This window comes from Papio anubis, chromosome 19 (genome assembly GCF_008728515.1).
Source record: "Papio anubis isolate 15944 chromosome 19, Panubis1.0, whole genome shotgun sequence".
Classification (NCBI taxonomy): Eukaryota; Metazoa; Chordata; class Mammalia; order Primates; family Cercopithecidae; genus Papio; species Papio anubis.
Genome location: NC_044994.1, coordinates 33,645,545 through 33,660,831, shown reverse-complemented (window position 1 = coordinate 33,660,831; position 15,287 = coordinate 33,645,545).

Sequence of the window (15,287 nt, the reverse complement as noted above, 5' to 3'; positions counted from 1 at the left end):
CTTGGAATAAATAATTGTGTACAAAATTGGTATAGCATCATTCTTTATCTCTCCGCTAAGATGATTCATGTGTATTTTGTTATTACTAATAGTCAAATTTTGAGATAATTTCCACACTTGTCCCCTCTCTAATGCCATTTACATAAGAAATACCAAGTATCTTGTGGGACAGGGGTTGCATTTGGAGACTGAGTGGGAAACATGTAGGAAAGACTGAGGCTTGGGGTTTCCTGCATTTGGGCCTAGGAGAGTGTCTTAGGAGAGTAGCAGAAACCTTGCTTGACACAGTGACTCTGCTTTGGGGCACTGAAAGGGACAGCTCAGAAGTAGACCCATCCATTTCCATCCTCTTGACTGGCTTTGATGTTCTGTGTTTTAAGTATTTGCTTTAACTACATCAAAAAGGACATGAATGTGAGGCACAGGTGTGTGCCTATGAAGAATTTTAATGTTAGAGGATTAAATGGAGGTCTGAGCAGAGGCAGAGGATCAGCATTCTGGAGCCAGGATTGGTTCTGGACAGCTCCATACAGGTATCCTGCAGCAGTGATGGGAGATCTGTCATACTGTTGGAGGAATGGGATGAGTGGAAGCAGCAGAAAAAGGGTGAATTCTAAATGTTCCAGAGGCTGAGCAGGGAAGCTTGAAGAGAAGTTGGAAGAGATTCTACTGACACAGAGCCATGATCTCATTACATGGGTACAAATGAACCAGATAGACATGAGGATATGAACGGAATGAGAAGAGGCCACTCAGAGGGTGTGAGTAGAGGGACGTCATATGATAGTGGCCCAGAATGTGTTAGGTTGAGTTTACTACAAGTGATCCTTGAATTCTCAGCAGTGGGACTTGGGGAAGGAGGCTGATACATTCTGCTGAGTCAAAACTGGCACCTGGTGGAGGCCAGTAGGATGGGGAAGGTTCTGTCTCTAAAAGCCACTTTAGAAGTTTGTGATCCACAGTGTGTGATGGATTGCAACACTGTCACTGTGTCAGACTTTGTCATGTTTAGGGAATTCACCTTGACTAATGCAGTGGATGGGGCCACCAGAACCTGACAATATAGACCAGAACAATTGAAGAAGCGAAGAAGCCATTTGTGAACATAGGCTCTAGTGCTGTAAATGTCACAAACCCCAGTTAACCTGACTTCCCTTGCTCTAAACTGTTTGCTAAAATTGTTGACTAATATTTTCTACCCCCTGAGGAAATAAATAATCACCAGGATTTTTTAATTGTGTTAACTAAGAAAACAATAAATTTGTAATAAAGAGTGTAGCTATATATTTCATCCACTTAATGGTTTATGTAAATAAAAAACAATTTGGGGGCATTGTGATGAGTATTTTCTGAAAATGTCTCAACTAATTATTATTTTCTATTCACTTTGTTATAATTGAACAATTCAACTCATAGCTGTTAAGAATAATGATTTTGAGATATTAAACATAATTACCATTTTCTTCCTTGATGTTTATTTCTTATGTTATTTATATAGTAATTGTGCACTAGTATCTATGAATGGCTGTATACTTTTTACTCATTAAAATCAGTTCCAAATATGAGTTTTTTTGTTTCTATTTGATTTAATAAGCATTGAACATTTAGCTGTATGCATAGCACTGTGCTAGGTGCTGGAATCGAAGGTGTAGACATCGTGGGCTATCAAACACAACACTCTAGGGCATGCTTTGTATAAAAATAAACTCCAGTGTCTCAGAACGTAACACAACAGATTACTTCTCTTTCATTTCAGAGTCCTGTGTAGATCCTTTTTTGTTTTTCTTGGAGACTATCCTCTAGCACTGAGTTAGAGGTCCAATGTCCTACTGTCTCTAGATTCTGCTATCTTCTACACAGGATCTCCAAGGTTCCTGTAGAGGAAAAGAGCTAGAGGGCTGCATAGGGTGAATTTCAGTGCAGATCTAGAGGCAGCTTCATTGCTTCTGTGAACATTTTATTGAATAAAGCCTAATCACCTTTCCGACACACACTACAGTTGACCTTTGAACAATATGGATTTGTATAGCATGGGTCCACTTATCAAAGGATTTTTTTCAACCTCTCCAACCTTGGAGGCAGTAAGACCAACCCCTCTTCTTCCTCCTTCTCCTCAGCCTACTCAACACGAAGACAGTGAAAATGAAGACCTTTATGATGATCCACTTCCATTTAATGAACAGCAAATATATTTTCTTCTCCTTGTGATTTTAACAGTTTCTTTCCTCTACCTTACTTTATTGTAACAATAAAGTATATAAAGCATGTAACATGTAATATGCAAAACACGTGTTAATTGATTACATTATTGGTAAGTCTTCTGGTCAATAGTTGACCATTAGTAGGTAAGTTCTAGAGGAGTCAAAAGATGTACACAGATCTTTGACAGCACAGAGGTTGGTTCCCCTAACTCCCATATTGTTCAATGGTCAACTGTACTAGCTCAGTTTTTCAACTTCTTCTCCCAGTACAATAAGCTAATTAGACATGTAATCTCACGTCCAAGTTCTAGCAGGCAACAGTTCTACCAAAGTTTATTCACTGCGTAATATGCATAGCCACTGTGCAGTGGCATAATCTTGGCTCACTGCAACCCCATACTCCCTGGTTCAAGCAATTCTCCTGCCTCAGCCTCCTGAGTAGCTGGGATTACAGGCATGTACCACCACACTCAGCTAATTTTTGTATTTTTTAGTAGAGACAGGGTTTCGCCATGTTGGTCAGAAGGATCTCAATCTCCTGACCTCATGATCTGCCTGCCTTGGCCTCTCAACGTGAGCCACCGTGCCTGGCCAATCCTTTAAATTTCTTTTTCTTTATTAGTTTTATTGCCTTTAATCATTCAGTTTCTAAGTCAGTGACACACACACATTAGATGTTTGTTATAGCATCACCTCACTTAAAGGTACTCATGTCTGTACATGAGTATAGCTATGCTATAATTCAGTATACAAATAAACCCTAGAATTAGATAGAAGGGACAAGCAAGAGTTAAACCTAGAAATGACTGCAGGATCCAGATCACAGTAAAGTGAGAAAGAGATGTGATTTAGCAGGGGAATGCAGGCATAAAACAAGGAGAGGTAGAGGTAGAGTAACCATTTAGGAGATAATTGTTATAATCAGAGAAAGGATAGCAAGGGTCTAAACCAAGGTTACATCAAAGACACAGAAAAAAAGAGAGGCATCTGAAAGATACCCTGAAGGAAGAACATCTGGCTTTGTTGAAAAGTAGTCAATCAACGTCAAAGGCGCAGGTCCTCATACCAATTACTCAATTTACTCACTGTTTAATTTTCTTTATCCTTTGAAACCTCCCTTTGAGGCTGAGATGATCAAATCTAACCTATAGATTTACAAAGTTTATTTTGAGGATCAAATTATATTAAGTAAATGAAAACGTTTTGTAAACTGTAAAATGTAATACCGGTGTTAGTTAAATCATGGAGTAAAAAGAAAACATTTACACATTCCTCCAAACCTCTGTGCTTGAGTAACTATGAGAATGTTACATTCCTAACAAGAATGATTCTTGGAAGTGGTAAGTGGGACATGATGATGCATTTGGTGTTGGCCATGATAAATTCGAGTTTGTCCAGACCTTCAGGTGGATATATCTGGAAATGGCATGTCATGGTTGGGTTACCCAGAAGAAGGCTCTGAGATGGTGTGCAAATGATTTTTTTTTTAAAGATAATCCAGTAAGAAAGCGGGGAAGTAGCACAGAAAAAGGAAAGAGGCCAAGCAAGGCTGAGATTTCAGCTAAGGACCTGTGGAGGATAACCTCAATCTGATCCAGGAAAATTCTGAATTTTAAGTCATGCCTCTGTGTTCATTCTACAGGAAGTGAGGGTGCCAGGTTTTCATATTCGAGTAGCCCTAGTATTCACTCGCTGGCTAAGAGCCTAGGGAACACAAACTTTTAGGTTTGCCTGAACTGGCAAATTTACTCTAGGAACCAAGTATATAAATGCAGCTAAAGAAGAGCTGCAGGTGTGGTAAGCTGGAATCAGGAACTTGGGGGCTAGAAACAGCAAAAGGAATACGATGGAATCTGAGGGAAGCTTCAAAAGTACAATTTTTGATTTTAGGAAGGGTGAAATGAATAATCTGTTTTTTAGTGTCTAATAAGTAATTAAAGTTAAGGGTTCTGTATATTAATGAAATGTATAAGTATATCTGAGCTTTTAATTATTATCTCTCTTTGCATATTTTTCCAATGTTTAGACACTAATATTACTCCTACTCCTGTTTTCTTCTGTTGCCCTTGGATATCTGCAGACAGAATTGTGACCTAGGCAGAGTTATCTTTCATGCTCTACCATACCTTTGGAAAGATCCTCCCATCTTTTCAACTATTATTGTATATATGACCCTCGCCCCCATGTTCTCCCAAACACCATGACACCCTGTCTTCACTCACAGTGATATCCTAAACAAATTCATGTGAAGTTTTATGTGCCTAATAGAGATTAAGTTCTTTTGATCCTTTCAAACTCTTCATCCTTTCTCCTGACCTTTTAGAGATGTTATCATTTAATAACAAATTTATTTCTGATAGCAAAATTTTAGGTAATACCAGATGACTATTGAGTAGAATTTTTTTAAAAAAAATTCTTATATTTTTTATTTTTTACAACTTTCTACAGAACATAAGGATTGGAATAGATTTAGCTCATTTTATCCTATATTCATTTGGATATAGGAATATTTTTGATACACTGGAAACTTACAGAATAGGTTATTTTTAGGGAAGATTTTGTTATCTCCAGCCATAGCTCAGTACCATGGAGCACTATGTGAAGAGTCAAACAATTTAGGAGAATAAATATGAGATGCCGAGAAAGAAGACACAGTGCTTGAGCGGAAGGAAGTGAGCCCCATTTTGCAGGGTCCTCTGTTTTTCACACTGGTGTACAGACTTTATAGACGTGTCTTGAAGGCAAATTTTCTTGCACAGGCTGCTCTCTGAGCCCTTCAAATGAGGTTAGAAACTTTTTTTTTCCTCCATGGGAAGTGAGGATTTATGTGGCAGAATTTTTACTTTGTAATTAATTTGGACCCCAACAGCGTGGAGATGGTGAGAAAGGGACCCTATTAAGACTTGATATTAAGTTAATAGCAGGTGACAGTGACTTCATCAAAACCCCTGTGCAAAACATCAAGTAGATGGAAATTTCAGTTCTGGTACATTACTCAGCTGAGTATCATCAGACCTGCTTACAAGGGTCATAAAGATTATTTGTACATGAAAGAAGGGCCTGTCCATCAAGCTCAGTATGAAAGAGAGGCAGGAAAATTACCATTTCATCAAATGCAAAAAAAAAAAAAAAAAAATCAGTGCAATTCTTTTAATGAAACTCCCAAGACTTCAGAAAATTCTCTCTGGCTATTTTTCATTATTTCTTTAGACAGACAGACACACACACACACACACACACACACACACACTCCTGCCAGAAAAGTAAGTGAGGGATGAAGAAGAGCTGAGACAGGTATCACTAGCATTTCCATCTCTTCCAAGAAAAACCACTAGGGGAGGAGGAGATGAGAGGGCAGCAGAGAAGACGTCTATTGTGATTTACACAAAATTTACTAGCTAAATAGGTGGCAAGGGTCATTTGATGAAATGGAAGGTTGGTAAAGCTAAGATAAATGCAAAGAAATAACACAGCCTATTTGGAATGTTAACCTCTCCGATTCATTGCTGTATAAGGTCATCATGTATAGATCAGGGATCAGGAGAAAAAGCAGTCAACAGAAAATATCTGAATAAAATTTCCTCCAAGTGACAACATTTTTCACTTTATAAAGTTAAAATACAAAAGGGTGATTCAATTAAGTATTCAAGGCATACAGGCGTTTGGGAGGTCATGAGACACCCATTTAGTTGGAATGCTTTGAATAACTGGTACAGGAAGACTGGAACATCTTCTATTTACCATAGATTGAGCCCAGAATTTAGCAACATTTGTGTATCATCTGAATAGGAAGCTTGGAAGTTCTGTACAAGTGGATTGCAACAGGAATATCTTTGTTTCTTACCTCTGTCCCTTGTGCCTTCTATAAGCCAAAAGGACATTTCTGATTAATACGGTAATTAGATGGTTATTAAAAACAGTAATCATCCAGAAATTATTTGGTGTCATAGACATCCCATGCAGAGAAAATATTTGAACATTTAAAAGTTGAACATTACAATTGGCTTCATATGCAAGAAGCCAAAGGGGACATAAAGAATTTTTAAGTTCCCAAGAAAGCACTCACATTAAGAACAAGTTGTCTTCTTGATCAGGTTGGAAGTTAGTGCCACACATCCTATAGATTCCCCTTGTGGTTAGTAGCAATGAGCCAATTTCTATTAATGAAGAGCTCATGTTTACGGCTAATACAGAAGAAAATGTACTGAAGTGGGGAGCTCAGTCATTCACTGGAGATAGCTTAATTCTGGTAATTTCCAATTTCCAAGCTTGTTTTAATTTGTTATCAAAGTAATCACTCATTCCAGCTACAGTCAGAAATAGCTCTTTGTTGTCAGTAGCCTGACAGATTATTCAGATGAAACTCCATTTTTTAAAGCTCACCTGCTCAGCATCTGTGATATGCTCACAAGTTCCAATAGGTATAATTTTCAAGCATCAGAGCCAGGCTGAAAAGAACTTAGGCTGCTTTTCTGCAGTTTTCTGAGCCAGGTAGTATATTTTGTGACTCCACATCCTGATTGAAACTCGTGTAAAAAGAGCAGAATATGATGGGAACAGGGCTGAGAGGATGGGGTGTCCACGGGATTTTATCATTTGTGCCAACCTAGTCTTACAAACTTCCTTGCCTGTCCTCATCATAGGAAACATTTATCTGGATTTTGCTACAGATATGATACTGCTCTAGCAGGACTGCCCCGGGCTTTTCAAGTACTGGTCCATATTTCTTTGATTCATAATTGTCATTTATTTACAATGTCAAGGAGAATGGTCAGCTCAGTGTGTTTGGCCAGCTGCATAGAAGCTTAGCAAATTATGCTGTGCAAATACTAAACACTATTTAGAAATTAAACTTTGAGATGCATATTGAATTATGCAATTTACAAAGACAATTGCACCACCAGAAACTTGGACATTACTTTACATTGTCTTATCAGCAATGAAGTAATGACATAAAAGTTCTTACTCAGTGTATGAATTGGTTTTAAAGCCATGGAAACTGAGGAACACAGGAAGCATATGGAATTTTAGTCTGTGGAGAACCTGGAAAGGTCTCAGGACCACTTCCATAGGAGAGGGAACTGCAGCCTTGCTTGATTGACATAGTCACGTTTATACAGCTTGGTAAGGTTACAGCAAGGATTAGAACCTTGATTTACAGCCAGGGTTTTCCTTACATCTGAAGAAAAACAACAGTTGAAACAGAGATGGCAGGACAAGAGGAGACAAGAAAAAGAGATTAATCTGGGGTGTAGTGGGAACAAAAGGGAAAAAGAGAACTAGGAAAGGGCATACTTGTCTCAAAGACCCCTTATTCCTTCTCAAATTTGTTATCTCTGTTGACCTCCTGGAAGCCCCAGTTTGTTTATGTATGTATGTATGTATGTATGTGTTTATTTATTTATTTATTTATTTTGAGATGGAGTCTCTCTCTGTCTCCCATGCTGGAGAGCAGTGGCGCTATCTCAGCTCACTGCAACCTCCGCCTCCCGGGTTCAAGCAATCCTCCTGCCTCAGCTCCCGAGTAACTGGGATTACTGGTGTGCCATCACTCCGGGCTATTTGTTTGTATTTTTAGTAGAGATGGGGTTTCACCGTGTTAGCCAGGATGGTCTCAATCTCCTGACCTCGTGATCTGCCCGCCTCAGCTTCCCAAAGTGTTGGGATTACAGGCATGAGTCAGTGAGCCTGGCTGCTCCAGTTTTTAAAAGCAAAACATGGGAAGAAGATGGCCAGAATAGTTAAAGCTGATTGTCACTAAAACCACAACTTTAGGATATGCTTTCTGAATGTATACAGAAACACTAGCGAACCCTCATTGTCACTGTGTAGCTTCCAGGGATGATAATGAAGAATTGTCTCCTCTTTATTGCTTTGGCTGATGCTTGAGTCTGTGGCGCCAAGAATCTGGATCTCTCAGAGCCAGGCAGTGGGAAAACAATACATTAGCATTAAATAATGGAATCTCTGGTGCCTGGATTGCAATGGAGAAAGGGTTAACTAAGCTGGGGCTTTGTATAGTAGGAGCCTCCGTAGATAATCACTTGCTTTTCTAGGCTGGGAGGGGGAAAAAGGAGCCTTAAGGGAGGAAAACACAGAACACACTAATCTTATGATAAAAATAATATGATTCGTATACTTGCTATCTCTCCCCACCAGGTTTCTGCTCTCTCCACAGAACACTATAATGCCCATAAATGTCAGTTAAAATAAAAATTTCTGTTCCATTAGACATGTGAAAAATACGTTGCATTGAGTACTGTTGGTTTGGGAAATGCATTTTTATCCCTCTGAACCGGTCCATACAAACTGTGGCTGCCACAGGTGGCTGTGTGGTGGGCTGGGGTTGGCTTTGCAGCATCGTTAGGCTTACCAGAGCCATATCACATCCAGTGTGCACCATTTGGGTCTGCATACTACATCAGCCCTGCTCAGGTTCTAAGGTGCACAATCTGACCAACCTGCTCTGAGAGTTTACTGTGGGTTTATGCTCTCCAGTGAAACATGCTCTGCTTTTGTTTCTATTCAAAGAGGCTTAAACTATGGTGATGCCTCCTAAGGCAGGATGGAATTATCATCATACACAATGTGACATCAAGAGATAACATCTGTACTGGCTTCTAATCCACTTGGCAACAGAATTGGCTACAATAATTCACTTGAATGTAGGAGGTAAGATGGGAACATCAGTCCACCAACCATTTAGGAAGCAGTACTTCTCCATCCACCACATGCCAGGCACTGTCCTGAGAATGCCACTTTGTTCTTGAGCATCTACCACGTGCCAAGAGTTTGGCCCTCGTGACCTCCTTCATTATTATTTTCCTCATTTTTATAGTAAAGAATCTAAGTCAGGAAAGATTTTTGGCTAGGGTCGTGCTCTGTGACAAAAGATGCGTCTCCAGTCTAATTCCTCACTTTACCCATCTCCTCTTTATCCTTTACCCCTCTCCCAGTCTAATTCCTCACCTTACCCCTCTCCCACTTCAGCCACGGCAGTGCAGTAACATAGTCTTCTGTTTCTCATCTCCAGGCCTGTGTATGAGTTGCTTCCTTTCTGTGTAACTCCCTTCCATATGCCTCCTCTTCTTCTTTCCTTAATTGTAACTCACTACTCCAGATTCTTTTGTCAGAGATAAATATCAGATTAATAAGGAAACTGATGTTATTCAGGTTACTGCAACAGGGACAACCTTTCAGATCTGAAGATCAGAGTGCCTCAGCAGTGTGACTTTGTCTTAGATTTTTATAGAAAGGAGTGGACAAGTTACAGGTGGGGTGATTTGCAATGGAAAGTCTCAGTTAGTCAACCAAACACGAAATGTTTCTACTTTCATGGGGACAACTTTTAACCTCAGTTACTAATTCATGAGAAGAATAGGAAGCTGCAAGGTCCGCTTCTGACCTTTCAGCAAGTTCAGGCAAAATAAGAAAGGTCTGTGTTTGGCTTTGTCACAGATAAACAAGAGAGTTGTTTGTGAATCTTATGGGGAGTTGTGAGAAGAGTGGACCAAAAGTCTTTTCCAAGTCATAGGGGAAAGGATGATGCTTTGGCTTCCCAGAACACGAAAGGGTAGGGAGATTTCTTGACCATTGTCTTTTTATGGCTCAGGTGAAGTTTAACATTGTCACATTTTGGCAATTATCACTCCATGCCTTCAGTCTGTATCAGGATCTCCCCTCCTTATTTCCAGAACACTCTGGCCCTACATCAATCATCCCACTCATTACACTATATTTACCTATGTGATTACTTGACTGGCTTTCCAGCTAACCATCAGTTTGAAGATCATGATTTTCTCCTTGCCATTGTATCCATCCCCTTACCTCAGTACCATGGTTACTGGAGGCTTTCGTTAAATGTGGACATAGAATGGGTAGATTCAGAGTAGTAAGGAGGTTTCTACAGTAAGGGGAAAGTTTGAACAAAGGCACAATGCATAAACCTGACTGGTGTGAAGGGGATGGATGAGAAGGAAGGTTGGAGAACAAGATGAACCCTGGACTCTGCAATGCCTCCTTGTTCTACAATGGCCTCTCCAGTCCAATCCTAAGTTAGGGCAGAGGATGCCCTTCAACACACTGATTTTTTCTGGAGCTCGGTCTTCAGTGTTCCTGGGCTGTCACTTTCACCCCTTCCCCTGTGACTGATTTTTCTGCTTTCTGATGACATTGCTGTCAGAAAGTTTTTCCTGGCAGTTCAGCAAAGGGAAACAGAGGGTATTGTATTCCATCTGTAGCACATGAATCCCTTCTCTTCTCTCTGCTTCCGCCCTACTAATATTTATAGATATCATTATGCCTCTCTTAGCTATCATTTTTCCAAGCGGTAACAGCACCAGTCTTTCCATTTTGCCTCATAAATCAACCCCTCCAGCCCCTGTAATCATCTCCCTGATCCTCTCTGAACTCTCCAGGGTCTGTCAATATCTTAATAAGGTACCCCAAACTGAAGGCTCCTCTCCACCAGAGTACCGAAGCAATTACCTGCCTATTAGGGGGATGGCATATGCTAAAAAGACACTTTGGCCTTGTGGATGCCATTTTGGAGTTCAAGCTCATTTCTCACGTGTGACCACTTCTCCGGTTCAGAAGGTTTTCTGTGCAATTGCTATCACTTCACCTCTTCTCTCCCTACCACTTGCAGCCAGACAAAGATTGGAAGTAGGCAGGATTTGCTCTCAGCCTCTCCTCCTCTCCTTCAGGACTCTCCCTTCTGGATTTCATCTTTGCATGTTTAGGCCTTCACAATGACCCATAAAGGCTTTTGAGGACTTTACTTTCTCTCTCCAGCCGCAGGCATTTCCCTTTTTCTGATCCTCTTTCAAAGTGTATGAATTAGGCCTTAAAGTTGGGCAGACCTGTATTCAAACTCCAGGTCTACCACACTGACCCAGTGTGTAACGTTGGGCAAGCTATTTAACATCTCTATACCTCAGTTATCTTATTTGTAAAATGAGAATAAGAATCATATCCAACTCATGGCTTCCTGTGTGAATTAAAGGAAGAACTTATATGAAGAACATTCAATTAATTCTAGTTGATGTCATTGTCCTCTTCCTCCACCTACTCTCCTTCTTTTCCGGTTCTTTTTTTCCCTTTTTAAATTTATATCTTAAGTGAGAATTTAGACCAGTGATGCATAAATGAAAGAGGAAGGAATGTATTTGCCCCAATTACCTAGACATGTTAGGACAAAGGTGGCTTTAATGGAGACTCTTATATATTTTTATTTTCTTTGAGCATATGAAGGTGTGTTGTGATGATGTAGAATTTCATGAAGACACCCTTATCGACTACATTATTTACTCATTTTCACAATCCTTGAAACAAGAAGCTAGAAAGAAGAAGAAAGGAGACCTATATGAGAAACAAATTGACATTTCTTTTGAATGTCAGTGTCACAACCATGATACTATCTAGATAAGTAAGAAACAGAATGTATTTGGTTATATTAGAAAACTTTCAAATATATGAATTGATAAAGATTATGTGAGCGGTACCTCTATAGCATTATCAGTCAGAGTCCAATTAGCAAAACAGAGCCTTTCTACTTAGCAATTAGCAAAACAGAGCCTTTCTACCAGGTAGGTCAGTAGTAGAAATTTATTTCAGGCTACTACCTGTAAGAAGATGCTAAGAAGATGCTACTATCCCTAGGACTGGAGAGACCAAAGGGAAAGGTGGTATTATCAGAGACTAAGGGTCAGGGCTGTCTGACCGAAATTGAACTTATGCTAAGAGTTGAAACAAAGGGCAGAGGCCACAACGTTCAAAATGGCTGCCTTGGGGCATGAGGTGGTGAGGCTGGGGGTGTGACCAGAATTTTTCCATTTTCCTTTCATAACATTTACCACCACTGACTGAACTTAGTAAAAAACTGGTTTGCAAAAATTGTGAATAAGCCCCTGTGAAACACACTAGAGAAGGAGAAGGGCAGAAAATGAATCTGAGAGCAAACAGGTGAATAGATGGCACAGCTAGAATTAGCAACACAATATCTCTAATACCAACAAATAACATGCCCAAGAGGTTAGAGGATTATACTAATGGCTAAAACTTTCTCTCTCCCATTCCTCTTCATCACTACCTCCATACTTACCTCTATCTCACAGATGAAAGGAAGGGTGCTGTCCCCTAAAGAAAAGCAAGTTCTGTTATTAGTCAGGGTTCAGTTAGAAGACAGAAACCTACAAGTAATTTGACCAGGCAAAACTTAATATGAAGGATTGATAAGTATGTAAAAGCAATTCACTACTAAAAGGGATGAAGAAGAGCTCTAGCGGCTAACAGAGGTGGCAACTGTAGAAAGTAACTAACTAGGCCGGGCGCGGTGGCTCAAGCCTGTAATCCCAGCACTTTGGAGGCAGTGAGTGAGGATCCACAAGGTCAGGAGATCCCGAGACCATGGGTGAAACCCAGTCTCTACTAAAGCCCTGGAAAGGCAGGCGTGGTGAAGAGGCCTGTAGTTCAGCTACTCGGGAGGCTGAGAGGCAGGAGAATGGCGTGAACCCAGGAGAGGCGGAGCTTGCAGTGAGCCAGGATACGCCCACCTACCTCAACAGGCGACAGAGGCCGAGACTCCGATCTCAAAAGTAACTAACTACCACCTCTCAGGTTGAAGAAAAAGTGGTCAAGAAGGAACTTGGAAATTCAGAGGAGGACTCCTGAGGGTGAGACCCAGCCTCTTTGGTCCAGCTGAAAAGGAAATGAAGTCCTTTGCAGGCTGACAGCTTAAATATCATGAAGTAAGACAAAAACAAGGTGGGGTTGCAGCAGAGAAGCAATTAATTAATAACTGGCACACTGCTGAAGCTTAGCAATTTAGATTTTCATTGGCAGAGTTTAAGTCTTGCCATTTTACCATTTAAGCTGTCATCTAGGGGTAAAATTCAAGACAAATACAAATCCATACATTTGATTAAATTTGAAACTGCAGGCAGCAATGTGTGCGGCTTTGGATATTCTATATGAGTCTTGAGAGCCTCCACCAGGTATGATTCATTACACTGAAAGGCTGCTAAATATGGAGTCTATCTTGATTGAATCAACAAGAGGAAATTCCCCTGTCTGTGGGCAGAATGTTCAAGTAGAAACCTAGGAAATTGCTTTCCTCTCCTCTTTGCTTATCTAAGTCAGATCCTTGCTTTAAGGTTCAGTTGAAATCCTATCCCCCTCCTCAGTCTGACATCATCTCTCCCTCAACACAACTCTTTTTTTTATGGTGTTTTTATTCATTACCATCCATTTGAAAAAGCCTAGTTTGCTCTCTCTTTCTCTCTCATTCATTCATTCTCTCTCTCTCTCTCTCTTTCTCTCACTGTTCTCTCGTGTGTGTGTGTGTGCCTTTGTGTGTGTTCAATAAGTTTTCATTCACCAATCTGATTGTTGGTTCCTTAAAATAAACACCTTGTCCCGTAACTGTCATGCTCAATGGAAGTGGCAATCTGTGCTTTGCGAATTCACTGATTCTGTTAGAAGTTTATGAAGAGGATCTGATATTTAAATCTGAGGCACACTTTGCAAGTGATTTGAATTTTGATAGAAAGGAGTTTGTGCATGTGTGAGTGTACTCTCACAAGGGGGGGTGTGTGTGTGTGCTGATTGTGATAGTAAGGTGGTTCTCATTTCTAAACAATGAAAGCAGAGTGCATAGTGGTGAGTACAAGAACTAATTTACGGGCTGGAGATGAGCAAACAAATAGGAGGCAGACAGTAGACTATGGTGCAAAAACCAAGTATTTGAGACATATTCTTGTCTCATTTTCCCTCTCAAAATCATAAGCCAGTGCTTTTGCATATTATATCCTTATGAGTGCCCAAAAAAAGCTGCTTTGATTAACACTAAGCTCCATGCAGGAAATTATTCTCCTTATTCTCAGCACCCCGAGAAAATGCTGGTTCTCTTTGTGCTGTTTGTTCTTGGTGAATGAGTGTGAGGAATGAAAGATCTATTAGGGCATCTCTTCACCATCTTTTCAGAGTTGCATTATTCCCAGAATAATACAGTCTCTTCCTCTGCCTTTTGTCCATTCTGGTCTTTTATTTTGAGAGCGGAAGCTGCCTGCACTTAGTTGGACAGATTGTCCTTTACTAATAAATCTTAGCATCAGGACCTGCTTCTTTGTACTAAGTCAGAATTTTAGACTTTATTTTTCTGAGACTTATTATACCAAAATACACTTTCTCCAGTGTTATTCATGAACTTTCCTATTTTGACTTTTGCTCAGAAGTAGTCTCTGGGAAGATGGACCGCAGTGATTATTCCAGACACTGTATTCAAGCACCCAACACTGCTGTGACTTAGGGACATGGTGTATTTAAAAGCCAAATAAAAGAAAGCTGAGAGCCCCATTTATATGCTATGACTTTGCCCTGTCTCCACAATCCCCATTGTGAAACAAATTGAAACCTCTTTTCTCCATCTCTTCCTCCCTTCCCATTTCCCCAAATATTTTCAGAGTATCTATTATGCACCATTTATCCAGAAAACAAAGGTAACTAAAATTCAACCATAAGCCTTGGGGAAACAAGAACTATTATTTATTGAATACTGACTATTTTCCAGGAGTTTTATACATTCTAACTAACTTAATTTTTGCAACTGGAACAGATTGAAAGTATTGCCATTCTACAGATGGAGCTCAGAAAGTAAAATAATTGGACTATGACTACAAAAACTGCAAGAGGCTGACCCGGACGGCAACTCAGTTCCTCAGAAAGCCTGTGCTTTCCACTCTTTTGTGGCCAAGGCCACCACGTGGATATGCACATGGTCACTGCATAGCACGATGAGTGTTGGAGGGAACAACGGATGGGGAGAACACTGAGGGAAGACATGAGCTGTGTTTTTTGTTTTTTGTTTTTTGTTTTTTGTTTGTTTGTTTGTTTGTTTTTGAGACGGAGTGTTTGTCACCCAGACTGGAGTGCAGTGGTGCTATCTCGGTTCAATGCCAGCTCCACCTCCTGGGTTCACGCCATTCTGCCGCCTCAGCCCCCTGAGTAGCTGGGACTACAGGAGCCTGCCAACTCGCCCGGCTAATTTTGTTTTTGTATTTTCAGTAGAGACAGGGTTTCACCATGTTA